The 14,097-nt window shown below is 40.0% G+C and overlaps 1 protein-coding gene across 1 annotated transcript in view; it reads left to right on the top strand.

The window, feature by feature from the left end:
- GALNT9 (polypeptide N-acetylgalactosaminyltransferase 9) overlaps positions 1 to 14,097 on the top strand; it is a 217,294-nt gene that overhangs the window by 1,315 nt on the left and 201,882 nt on the right. The window lies entirely within an intron of this gene.

The following is a 14,097-nucleotide window of genomic DNA, read 5'->3' as shown; positions in this document are numbered from 1 at the left end:
GGAGGGAGGGAGGAAAGGAGGGAGGGAGGAAGGGAAGAAAAGGAGAGCAGGAAGGAGGAAAAGAAGGAAGTGTCTACCTCCAAAGAATTTACATTCTATCAGCTAGGATAAACAACTATTGTAGTTATGATTCATTCCGCTTTTGGGGCCCTTAATCACCAGCAGCCTTGATTCATTGCTTCATATATTTGTCCATTGTTCTTCAAGTAGATTGTGAGTTTCCTAAGGGTAGGGAACTTGTCATATCTTCTTTGATATTCCTCACTACAAGCTGACTACAGCTTGCAAACCTAACCAGAGGAACATTTTACCTCTTTTTTTTTTAAAGTTTAATTTTTTGTTTTGTTTTTAATTATTCCTAACTTAACAAACACTAACACAAACATTTTCATGTGTGTTGTTTAGCCGTTTTCAGCTGTATCTGACCCTTTGTGACCTTATTTGAGTCTTTCTTGGCAAAGATACTGGAATAACTTGTCATTTCCTTCTCCAGTTCATTTTACAGATGAGGAAACTGAGGCAAACAGGGTTAAGTGACCTGCCCAGGGTCACACAGCTAGTGTCTGAGAACAGATGTGAACTCAAGAAGATTAGTCTTTCTGACTCCAGGTCTGACACTCTATCTGTTGTACCACCTAGCTGCCCATTTTTACATATAAATAACAGCAAAAGAGGGTTGGATATGAAGTTTTTAGTTTCTACTGCAGACAGGTTATATGAGTTTTTAACCTTTTAAAAATTACCAATTTATTTTTAATATTATTTATTTTAAATTCTGAGTTTCAAATTCTCTTTCACTCTCCAACCCACTCCCACACCCACTGAGAAGGCAAGCAATATGATATCAATTATACATGTGAAATCATGCAAAACATATTTCAAAAAAAAGCAAGAAAAAGTAAGAAAATTATACTCTAATTTTCTCTCAGCATTCTTCAGTTCTCTCTTTGGAGGTGGATAGCATTTTTAAGTCACATTGGATCATTGTATTATCAATCAGAGCAGCCAAATCTTTCATAGTTAATCATCATTACAAAATTGCTGTTACTGTGCACAAGGATCTCCCAGTTCTTCACACTTCACTTTGCATCAATTCACATAGTTCTTGCAATGCTGTTGTTGCTATTTTTTGAAATCACCCCCATTGTCATTTCTTATAGTATAATAATACTGTATCACAATCATATGGCACCACTTATTCAGTCATTCTCCAATTGATGGGCACCCCCTCAATTTCCAATTCTTTGCTGCCACAAAAAAAGTTGTTATGAATATTTTTGTGCCTATAGGCCATTTTCCTTTGTCTCTGATGTCTTTGGGATACAGACCTAGTAGTGATATTTCTGTGTCAAAGGGGAGTCACTGTTCTATAGCCCTTTGGGCACAATTCAAAATTGTTTTCCAGAATGGCTGGATCAGATCACCAGCAATCCCACCAGCAGTTTATTAGTTTATCTATTTTTCCCTCTTCTCCTCCAGAATTTGTCATTTCTTATAGGTGTGAAGTGGTACGTCAGAGTTGTTTTTAATTTTCATTTCTCAAATCAATAGTGATTTTAGAGCATTTTTTTTCATATGATTATAGATAGCCTTGATGCCTTCTGAAAATTGCTTGTTTATATCCTTTGACCATTCTTCAGTTGAGGAATGGCTGTAATATTTATAAATTTCCTCAATTCTATATTCAATATATATTTGAAAAAATAAGCCTTTGTCAGAGAAACTTGCTGTAAAAAATTTTCACATTAGTTCATTTCTATGGTACCTTTTAGCATAATGTAGTTTCCCTGATTATCTCTTTTAATTAGGTCTATTTTTGCTTTTGCTTCATCTGAGATCATGATTGCTACCCCTGCCATTTTTACTTCAGCTGAAGCAAATCAGATTCTGCTCCAGTCCTTTATTTTAACTCCCTGTGTGTCCTTCTGTTTCAAGTGTGTCTCTTGTAAACAACATTATTGGATTCTGATTTCTAATCCATTCTGCTATCTGCTTCCATTTTATGCGTGAGCTCATACCATTCATTTTCACAATAATGATAACTGTGCATTTCCCTCCATCTCATTTTCTTCTGTTTTTGCCTCCTCCTCTTCTTCTTTCTTTGAACCAATTCCCATAAGAGTGAGGTTCAACCATTGTCCACCCATCCCCATTTCCCCCTCCTTTGTAAAATCTCTTCCTTGTATACTTTTTTATATGAGAAAATTTCCCCATTTTCCCTCTCTCTTCCCCTATCTCCCAGTGCATCTGTCTTTTTCTCCCCTTCATGTTTTTTGCAGAGCATTCCAATATAATCAACCCACATCCATGCCCTCTGTCTATGTAAACTTCTTTTAACTGCCCAATAATGCTAAAGTTCTTGGGAATTATATGTATCACCTTCCCATATAGGAATGTAAACAGTTTAACTTTATTCAAACCCATAGACTTATTCTCTCATATTTACCTTTTTATACTTCTTTTGAGTCTTCCATTTGAATGTCAAGTTTTCTATTCATCTCTGTTCTTTTCATCAGGAATGCTTGAAAGTCCTTTATTTCATTAAATATCTATTTTCCCCTGAAGGATCGCACTCAATTTTGGTGGGTAGATTATTCTTGGTTGTAATCCTAGCTCTTTTGTCTTCCAGAATATCATATCTCTGCTCCATTAATGTGGAAGTCACTAAATTTTTTTGTGATCCTGATTGTGAGTGAATTGTTTCTTTCTGGATGCTTGAAGTAGTTTCTCTTTGACATGGGTAATTTTGAATTTGACTATAATATTCCTGGGAGTTTTCATCTTAGAATCTCTTTCAGAAGGTGATTGGCGGTGGGGTGGCTAGGTGGCACAGTGAATACAGCACCGACCCTGGAGTCAGGAGGACCTGAGTTCAAATGACCTCAGACACTTAACCCTTACTAGCCATGTGATCTTGGGCAAGTCACTTAACCCCAATTGCCCTACCTCCTCCTCTATTAAAAAAAAAGATGATTGACAGATTCTTTCAATCCCTATTTTACCCTCTGGATCTAAGACCTTGAATTTCTTTAAACATTAATCTAGGCTTTTTGTTTGATCCTGGCTTTCAGGTAGCCCAATAGTTCTCAAATTATCTCTTCTTGATCTATTTTCCAGGTCAGTTATTTTTCTGATGAGATATATCACATTTTCTTCAATTTTTCATTCTTTTTCATGTCTCATAGAGTCATTAGCTTCCATTTGCCCCATTCTAACTTTTAAGGAATTATTTTCTTCAGTGAGCTTTTGTACTTCTTTTTCCATTTGGTCAATTCTGCTTTTTTAGGAGTTCTATTCTTCAGTGAATTTTTGTGCCTCACTTAACAAACTATTAATTCTCTTTTCATCACTTTCTTGCATCACTGTCATTTCTTTCTCCATTTTTCCTTCTACTATCATTTCCTTCTTTAAGTCTTCTAGGAATTTCTGTTATGTTTGAGTCCTATGAGTATTTTCTTTGGATCTTTGGTAGCTATTTTCTCATTTTTGTCTTCTTTTGAGTTTATCACTTGATCTTCCCTGCCACCATAGTAGCTTTCTTTTTATTGTCAAATTCTTTGTTGTTGTTACAGACTATTTTGAACTTTATGTTAAAGTTGAGTTCTATTCACCTGGGGGTGGGAAGATACTGTTCCAAGCTTCAGGTTTTTCATGCTGCTGTTTTTGGAGCTAGTTCTGGGACTCTGCAAGTTTTAGAAGCTTTCAAGGTGGTATAATCCTGGGAGAGGTATGGTCACTGCTTTCCTGGTCTGTAATCTGTTCTTTATCCAGGAAGGGCCCCTGCTCCCCTGCAGTCACAAGAACCAGCACTCCTCTTTGTTTTGGGACCATGACCATGGCCCTTGCTCTCTTGTGACCACCAGCATTCCTCTCTGCCCTGGAACTGCAACCCAGAACTGTGTATGGGTAGTAGAGTTACCAGTCAGCATTGGCTCTACCCAGTGCCAGCAAAAAGTCCCCCATGATCTCTTTCTGACCAGTTATCTGACTCCTCTTACCATCTCTGGGCTGACAGCTCCCAAAACTTCTGCTGCTGTAGTTGCTGTTGCCAGTGTTGCATGTATGGGATCCAGACAGGCTTCCTTCCATCTGAGTGTCAGATTTCTTTTGCCAACCTCTTAAGTTGTTGGCTCAACTGCTCCAAAAGTTTATTTTTAAAGTTGTTTGGGGGAAAATTAAATGTATTTGAGGAAGAATTGGGAGAATTCAGCTGGGTAGATGCCCCTAATTCACTATCTTGGCTCTCCCTACATACAGATTATATTTTTAAAAGTACAAAATAAATTCAACTTTCTAATTTCTAAACTGTCCTTCTTTCCATCCTCTTTCATTTTTAATGCTTCAATTACATTCTTTTCCTCTTCTTTTTCTAAATTCACTTCAGTTCTTTCACTGCCTATCAGCTAAGAAGTTTATCAGTTCTGAAAGAATGAGATCTTAACATTTGTTAGCATAGAAAAGTTCTGCTCATCCCTGGAGGGTAGAAGTAGGAGCATGGGGTGGAATTTTTAGAGAGTCAGAGTTAGCCTTGGCAGAAGCATTGCTGACAATTAGAGCTGTCCAAAAGTCAGGTGGGTAATCCCAAGAGGCAACGAGCTCCCTATCACTGGATATCTTTGAGTGGAGGCTGAATGATAACATTGGAACTAGGACACAATGACCACAGCCTTATCCAGGGAACCCACATTTAGAAGATATAGACAGCATTCATGTTCTCTTTCAGCAGCTAAGAAATAATTGAGCTTTACACCTAGTTAGCAAGTATAATAACTGAAAATAGAAATCAACTAAATACCATGCCCCCCCACCCTCAGCTGAGTCTCCCCAGGTGAGTTTTGCCTTGGGCCACTCTGCTCTCTCTTGCTGGGTGAAATCATCCCAAGGGATTATTATGGTATTGTATGGTCTCCTCCTATGGGGTCCCTATCCTCCCTCAAGAATTTTGTGTTCTGGGGTCCCTATCTCCCTCTCTAGAGTCTTGTGTCCTTGTATCTCCTCTCTCAACTAAATTTGTGTGAAAAAATCTAATTCATAGGCATATTTTTGTGAAGTTTGTTTCAGGTGCCAAAATTTTTAGTTGCAACTGTGCTGAAATATCATCTGTTGATATTATAAAGCACATTGGGTGGACCTCTGAGAGTCTGTGATGCTTATATATGGAGCTTATTTAAAATGAGGGGTGACTACATTAAAATGACAGCTGTGTGATATCAAGTGAAATGTTAGACTGGGTAAGGTGCATTTGCTAAATATATTTAACAATATTATATATTATACTGTGCTGTGTAAAGTTCAAACAAAAGAAAGATTTGCTCCTGTTTGAGAATGGAATTGTTCTAATTCCTAACAAGCCCCACAACACTATAAACTTCAACTAAATCTATGGCAACAAGAGACACCAGCATAACCATCCACACTGGAAAAACAAAGTGGGTGAGTCATGTGTCCAAACTATGCCATGTAACTGAATGGGTAGGCAACTCATCAAGTTAATCCACTGATACATGTATCTTGTCCAGGTGCTATGGGAAATGATCTGGGCCCAAAATTGAAAAGGTGGAAGAGAAGATTGAGTTGTTTACATTAGGGAAAAAGGATAATACTTTCAGTCAATCATCCAATAAGCAATTATAAAACTCCTACTATGTGCCAGGTACATAGTATGATGCCTTGGTACTAAGCAATGAGTATACAAAGAAAGGCAAAACACTGTCCTTGTTCTCAAGGAGCTCATATTCTAGTAGACATGCAAACAATGCTACACAAACAAATTATATACAGGATAAATTGGGGGTAATCAACAAAAGGAAGGCATTAACATTAAAGGGGATTGAGAAAGACTTCTTGCAGAATATGGGATTTTGGCTGAGATCTGAAGGAAACCACAGAAGGCAAGAGATGGAGAGGAGGAGGTAGAGATTTCCAGGACTGGAGACAAACAGTGAAAATGCACTGAGTAGGGAAAGGGGGCCAGTGTTACTGTATTGAAGATTACAGAGGGTGGAGAGTAGAACAGGATGGTAAGAAGGTATAAGAAGATTGGAGAGGTGTAGGGAAGGGCAGATTATAAAGGGCTTTGAATACCCAAAAGAGGATTTTATGTTCAATCTCAATTGTGTTCACTGCCACAACAACACACTTTTTTAACACCAGTATGCCCAGTAATGTGAAATAGCAACATGTTCTAATACAATACAATTCCAAAAGAACTAAAATGCCAAATTACCTAAGATAATGACAAGATGCCTAGCAGGCACAAGCTGCTTGCAATTTGTTCCCAAGGCAGATGATTTGCTTCAAAACCCATACCTACAAATGTTTCCACCTGGGGCAAAAAGAGTTCAGTGAGTGACAGACAATGGAATGACTGGGTGAGCCCTCTAACCTGAGCCCTTGTGAGGTTTGGAGGGGAAAGCCCTGAGATAACTAGCTGGGCAGTGGTGAGGACCGGAAGAAGTTGGGAGAGTCAGTGATTGCAAACGGGAGGAAGTGTGACCCTGCATGCTGTTGTCCTGGGATAAAGCCCCATCTGTTATGTTATATATTAGTTATACTTCTGCTTGTACCCAATAAATGACATTATCATAGACAAGTGTCACCAGGAAAGATGGTTCAATCTTGTGGCAAGAAACAGCAGGTGACCAGCCCCTGCCTTCCCCGAGATATTAATAGTACATAATGCATGTACACACATATATGTATATATGCCCAGCTATGTGTACTATATGTGTATAAGTATGTATTATAGATATGTATGTGTACATGTACTCATGTATGTGTATGGTGTACATATATGTATGTGTATTTATGTACACGTGTATGTATTTGTAAAATGGAGGGGCTATGAACTACACCAGGAAAGGCTGTCTTGAATCTGATAAAGTTATGGATGCAACAAAGTATTAAAAGATTGGTATTTTGCCATGTAGTATAATAGTAAGAATGTTCGGCTTGGAGTCGAGGGAGCTAGAAGCCTGACTTAGATACCTGCTGGCTGTGTAACCCTGGGAAAGTCAAAACCAAAGGGTCTTAGATGCAGAGCTGGAAGGACCTTGGAATCTGTCTTATCCTATCTCCTCATTTTACAATGGAGAAACTGAGGCCATAGAGAAACTGTGCTAAGGCCACACATGTTGTTAAGTGGCAAAGACAGGATTCAAACTCAAGTCCTTTGACACCCAATCTACTGGCCGGTCACTTATTCTTTCAGAGACTCAGTTTCCTCTTCTATAAAATGAAGATAGTAATACCGATTCCACCTACCTCATAGCGTTGTTGGGATGAAAGCACTTTGCGGACCTTGAAATGCTACTGAACCATGAGTTATGATTATATCCTTAATCATAAAGAGTCATGAATCTGGCAGGTGAGGTTGCCATACAGTGGAGACAGCCATAAGTCTTACCTCCTCACCACACAGGTTTGAATCGCTCACTAATTTCCAATAATTATCTCCTGCTTGAAAGCCTCCCTGGGGTTCCTTAAAGGAGATGAAACTCAAATAAAGTGCCTTATTAAGCGGGTTCAAAAGCACTTTAATAAAGTTTAACCAAGCATGGCTTCTGGGATCTGGGAGGGAGTGGGAGGCAGGTTCAGTAAAATTCCTTCTATTGGTTTAAACAGTTGGAAACCAGACCCAGGAGATGGAAACTAGGAGAAAGATGAGCTTTAGTTGGCAATGTACCCTGGGCAGGAGCCCAAAGCTCAGGAGAGATTGAGTGATGACAAAACCACAGTCCTTTGGGGCCGCTGACAACAAGGGGATCCTGTCCAAGTTTCCAAATCTCATAGATCATTTTTCAAAGAAGAGGGTGCATGGGGTTACATTGAAAAGAACACTGGATCTGTAACCAGTGGAGCTGAGTTCAAATTTTGCCTCTGATGCTTATACCTGTGTGTCCTTGGGCAGCCTAACAATCTCCCCAGACCTCAGTTTACTCATCTGTACAATGAGTGGCTTGGACTAGAATGTGCTGAAGTTCCTACCACAGGCTCAATCTATGAAGCTATGATCCTAATGATACTGCTTCACGTCTTTATACTTTACAAACAACAACTGTGTGCACGATCTTGTTTGGATTTCGCTGAAAGTCTAAGACCTAGTTAGGAAAAGTATGATTAACCTCTTTAGGCAAAGGAGTAAGTATAATGAACTTAGTGTCAGAAGACCTGAGTTTGATTTTTTCATTAATTTTTTTAATGAACAAAAATTGATTTTCTTTTCCTCCAATCCACATCTCATTAGTAAATAATAACAAATTGGGTTCTAATTTCAGGTTTTCTGCTCACCAGCTGTATGCCTTTAGGCAATGCATCCAGGGGCAGCATGGTCTGGTAAAAAGAGACCAAAGGTGAACTCTGAAGTTGTTCTTCATTCATTTCTGCTGTGTCTGACTCTTTGAGACCCCATTGGGGGTTTTCTTGGCTAAGATACTGGAGTGGTGTACCATTTCCTTCTTCAGTTCATTTTACAAATGAGGAAACTGAGGCAAAGTGGCTTGCCCAGAGTCACACAGCTAGTGTCTGAGGTCAGATTTGAACTCATGAGGATGAAACTACCTGATTTCCAAGTCTAGTGTTCTATTCACTGTGTCACCTAGTTGCTGATGTACACATGCACACATATGTATATATAAATACATACCCATATATTTATATGTGCATATATTATGTGTATTTTTTTTTTACTTCCTCAAAAAGACTCAGAAGGAAGTATTAACTGAGGGCATGTGTGGGCAGAGAAGTAGTTTCTGTGTACTGAAGGAAGAAGTACATGAATGGGTTTCAGTCATTCTAACTCGGCTAGAAAATCCTGGCATCTAATCAATGATTGGTCCTTCCTGAGTGTCACTTAAGCGGGGATGTAGACTCAACTGACAAGTAGCTGGAAATGTGCTGACTATCTTAGAGACGTGTTGGCCTGGACCACCTTGTACCAAAAGCACTATAACACTTGACTGTAAAGATGGCGGCATCATCCAGGAAGTAGCAGAAATGGAATGCATTGGGAGCAGAGTGGATGGAACCTCAAGGCCATGAGGCGATCAAAAGAGTGGGACATAGCAAAAGGCATAGTCTAGAAAGAAAGGGCAAGATGGCATATGGACCTGGGAGGCCTGGAAGAACTAGGGACAGCAGGAACAGGGCAATGGAACACCAAAAGAGGAAATAAACATCAGTGCAGCAGGGAGATTTGACCTCAAGATTCTAAGAAGGGAACAGAAACAAAGAGAAATTATTCACAGCATCTAGATCAGGAGGGATAAAACCAGAGCTTGGCCCTTCCTGGTTCTGGGAATCTCTGTATAGATCGTGGGAGGGGCAGTTGACTACAGCAGCACTGAGTTCTTTCCCCCACAGGAGTGGGATAAAAGATATCTCTATACAACTAGAGTGACTATATAACCCCCTGGGGGACCTCGAGACATTGGAGACGGGCTCACCAACAACATCTATCTTGAGTTTTTCTTCCTGGGTTTCAGAAACCCAGGGTAGCAATCTGCAATGAGTGACTACACAGATACCTGAGAAAAATGAGGCCACCAGAGGAAAAAGATATCCTTGATTTTCTACGGGTTTGTATATGAGTCCTTTCTTTATCCTTTGTTATATACAATAAACTTGTTCTGTGCTTTATTCTTTGTTAGCTTGGTACTTGCAGGGGAAATTAGAGTACCTAGAAAGGAGGTAAAAACAAGGCTGGGAAGGATGTTAATAAGTGTGATAGACTGAAGATGTGGGGATGGATTAGGGAATGACCTTGGTTCAGAGGAAAGCAGTAGCCAGCAGGGCTGACCTGGCCTCTGGCTATGGCCTGACATCCCTGACCTAGGCCTGGCTCTATCCCTGCTTATTGAAGCTCCTCTTTGCACCTCTCCCTTGCTTTACTGAGCCCAGGCCTCTTCCCTTGAACAATATGACTGTCTGTGTAGAACCTGCTGCAGCAGCTCCCAGGGTACTCTGCTAGTGCCAAACAGAATTAATTACAGGAAATTATCCATTGGAAATGACTGCCCACGTGCTTGCAATAAAGCTCCAAATCTGCAAAATGCAGTTTAGAAAATGGATCCCAAGTTGGCATTCTCTGGACTCCCCTTAGTCACACAAGGGACAGGTTTGGGTTTTTTTTCTCTTAAAAACAAAATTAGGTTAGAAAATAAGCTCAGAATTGTTTCTTCTGTCCCAGAGAGAAGGCTGTCTGGGACCTTTGGAGGACCACATGGTCCAGGTAACTCAGGTGTCTGAACCCAGAGCTTTCTAGAGCCAGGTCTAGTATAGTATTTAGTGAATATTCTCCATGTCTAGGTCCAACACTATGTTGTCTCTCAAGCAAAGGAGTAACTTACTCCAACTGGTTCCCCTGCCTCTAATCTCTAAACCTTCAAATCAATGGTCTACACTGCTGCCCAAATAATCTCCTTAATGCATGTTTGACCATTTCACTCCCATGCTCAAATACATGGCTCCCTATTGCCTATAGGATAAAATGCAAACTCAGCAAAATCAATTCTTGTTATTATTAATAGTATTTATTATTAATTACAACATATATTAATTATTACTTATAATTAATTATTGATAATAACCATAAGACAAACTACTTGTTGCTTGCTTTTTTGTCCTGTTCTTTCCCATTTCTGCACATTCTACAGGCCATTTCCCATTCTTGCAGTGAGCTCCCCTTTTCATTTTCACATGTCCATATCCTTCTCTTCCTTCATGACTCAGCTCAGACACCCTCTCTTCCAGGAAGCCATCACTTCCATCCCCATGTCCAAAATCCCTGACCTCCCACATCCCTGACAAAGCTAAAAAGGGAAATGCCCTCCTTAAATTTTCCTTTCTCCTTAGACCTAACATATTCTACATTATAGCAGACTGATTTGTGTGCATTTAGTAGACACCAGCCCATTTGACTGGAAGCTCCTTGAGAGCATGGGTGGGTTGAGTTGTTGGGGCTTTTTTTTCATCTTCATAGAATTGTAGCAAAGAAAATGAACATCACATGGAAATAGTCGCATCGTCCTATCTGCTGTCCCAAGGATGCTGTCAGCCTTCAGAGACAAGTTTGCAGTTCTATGACTCAACTAAGAAAGTACCTATTTTCTCCATCTCTGTACTAGTCCATGGGACATTAAACATAAAAGAAGTAGACTAGTAACTTGTCCTGGGAACATGTTCATCTTGTTGTTCAGTCATTTCAGTCATGTCCAACTCTTCTTGACCCCATTTGGGGTTTTCTTGACAAAGATACTAGAGTTTGTTTGGGGGTTTTTGTTTTTTGTTTTGCCATTTCTTCCTCCAGATCATTTTACAGATAAGGAAACTGAGGCAAACAGGGTTAAGTGATCTGCCCAGGGTCATATAGCTAGTGTCTGAAGTCAGATTTGAATTTAGTTCTTCCCGACTCCAAGCCAGTGTTCTAAACACTAGCTGAACCGAATCAAGAGACAAGAAGAATGAGATGGTAACAGATGGCATTTATATTGTTCTGTAAGTTTGAAAAATACTTAAGAGGTAACATTATCATATATTTAGAGCAGGAAGGGATACGAGAGGGATAATCTTGCCCAGATTTCCATCCTGTCAAGGCAGCTGGGTATTATAGTGAATGGTGCCCTGGATTTGGAGACAGGAAGACCTGAGTTCAAATCCAGTCTTAGACACTTCCTAGCTGTGTGACTCTGGGCAAGTGATTTCACTTCTCTGGGTCTCAGTTTCCTCCTCTGTAAAATAGGGATAGTTGCTGTGAAGATCCATTGAGATAATACATAGAAAATTATTTTCACACATTAAAGCACTATTTAAATGCTTGTTTTTGTCATTATTGTTGCTGTTGTTATTTCACAGATGAGGAGACTGAGGTGAAATAGATTACCTAAGGTCACCCAAAAAATGAATAGCAGAGCCGAGATTTGAACCCACATCACTCCTGGCTATATTTAGGTCAGACGTTCAATTATTTCTTAAACCAAATTGTATGGAATCAATTAGTGGCTGGGGTTCTTTCTTGCCACCCTCCCCAGCATTGCTTTCTGACTCAGTCTTCCAAAATAGTCTGTTTGCCAAGGTATCCTTCCGCCATGCTCTTAAATAGCTAGACAAGGGAAGGCCTGCAGAAGTTATATTCAATGTTTTGAGTGGGTGTAGCTTTTTCAAAACTGCCAGGCTCATCTGTGCCAGAAATCAATAGAGCTTGGTGGGATGCACCTCACGCCCCATGCCCCACCAGAGAAAAGTTCACGAGAGCCTCTGCCATCTGACAGCACGAGATTTTTTTTTTAATGAAATGGTGACCACTGAGTGAGGACCTTTCATCTCCTTGATCTGTGTGTGGCTGGTTGCCCAATGCTCAGAGGCAGCTGATCAATAGCCCTGGTAGCAACAGGGACATTCAACCCAGCTCCTCCGTCTCTCCATCAGCCAAAGGGGGCATTCCCCCGATGGCCCAACCAGAACTGTTTGTATTTGGAAACATCATGTGAATGAACTAATATATTCATGTTGAAAGGAGTCAAATATTCTACCCCCAGGATCAAAATTTAAAACACACACACACACACACACACACTCAAACATTCCAGAGTGAAGGAGGAGACTCATTTATTCTGTCTCCTTTTTCACCCCAAGGTGTATGGTTTCTGTGGCTGTAAATACTTCATTGCAGCAGCGAAAGAATTAGGTCTCTGGGGATTTGAAGGGTAATTAATACTTCCCCTGCTCAGTCTAAGCTTACTCATTTTTAAAGGTTTTTCAAGTGCTTTAAATGGGGGACAATGGAAGAAACAAGAAACAAGAGGCAAGTGCCCAACTTAGCAACCCAAGAAGTCCACTAAAGGTTCAGTCTGAGGGCCCACACAGGCTTCTCTGGGGACATGGGGTTGGGTGAGGTCAAGTCAAGATGCAGCTGGGCTAGAGCGCTATTTCTTTGAAATATATAATAAAGTTATCACGTAAATTTCCTTTTTCCCTTTTTTCCCTCCCTCCACCCTAAAGATGGCTACCGTTAGACACAAATGTGTATATACATGTAAAATCATCCCATACAAACTTCCATTATCAATTCTTTCTCTGGATGCAGATAGTGTCTTCCTTCATATTCCCTTTGTAGCTAATGTGGGTATTTATAATAGTAGAAATGACTTATTCACTCAAATTTGTTCTTAAAGCAGTAGTGTTCTTTTGATTGTACCCCTTCTGCCTCTCTGTACAGTAAGTGACTAATAAATGCCTGCCAGACTGGATGAGGTAATGTCAGTAAAGGGCTTTGGAAACTCTAAAACATAGTGTAGCTAACTAGCACCTATGTATTGTTTTAAAGTTTGCTTTGGATGTTTAATATGATTGTACATATATAGCCTATATCAGATTGCATTCTGTCCTGGGAATGGGGGAATGGAGGGAGGAGGAAAATTTGGAATGCAAAATCTTCTAAAAGTGAATGTTGAAAACTGAAATAAATAAATAAGATTTGCAAAGGTCTGTACAAACATTATCTCATTTGATCCTCATTATATGTAATCTGGGAGTATTTAAGTTAAATAGTGCTACAATTATCCTCATTTTACAGTTGTAGAAACTGAGGCAGGGACAGTTAAGTGATTTGCTCAGAGATACACACCCAGCAAGGGTCTGAGGTCTTACTTGAACTCAGTTCTGTCTGACTCCAGAGCCAGTGCTCTGTGCACTGTGGTGCCATCTAGCTGCCCAGTCCAAAACACAGTAAGAAAATGAAAGCGGATTCCATGAGAAAGATGTGGGGAACATAGTGAGCTGTGAGCTCTGTGTGAGAATCTGGCAGTTATCCAAGCTCATTTCATTTTAGGGTGCACCAGCAGAGGCACACAGGCACAGATAGTGATAGTCCTTCTGTATTTGGGTCAGACCCTCTCTGGAGAACCTCGCTGGCACAGGGGTCTCCTCATCTGTAAAATGGGATGATAATAGCCCCTACATTGCAGGGTTGTTGTGAGAATCAAACAAGATAATATTTGTAAAGTTCTTAACACAGTGCCTCATCGTGTTATATAAATGTTAGGTAGTAGTAGTAGTAGTAGTAGTAGTAGTAGTAGTAGTAGTAGTAGTAGTAGTAGTAGT

The sequence above is a fragment of the Petaurus breviceps genome, unplaced genomic scaffold (assembly GCF_028583685.1).
Source record: "Petaurus breviceps papuanus isolate PSGF00001 unplaced genomic scaffold, PetGlider_PUasm1.0 103, whole genome shotgun sequence".
NCBI classification, from domain to species: domain Eukaryota; kingdom Metazoa; phylum Chordata; class Mammalia; order Diprotodontia; family Petauridae; genus Petaurus; species Petaurus breviceps.
This window is presented reverse-complemented; position numbering and strand designations above follow the sequence as displayed.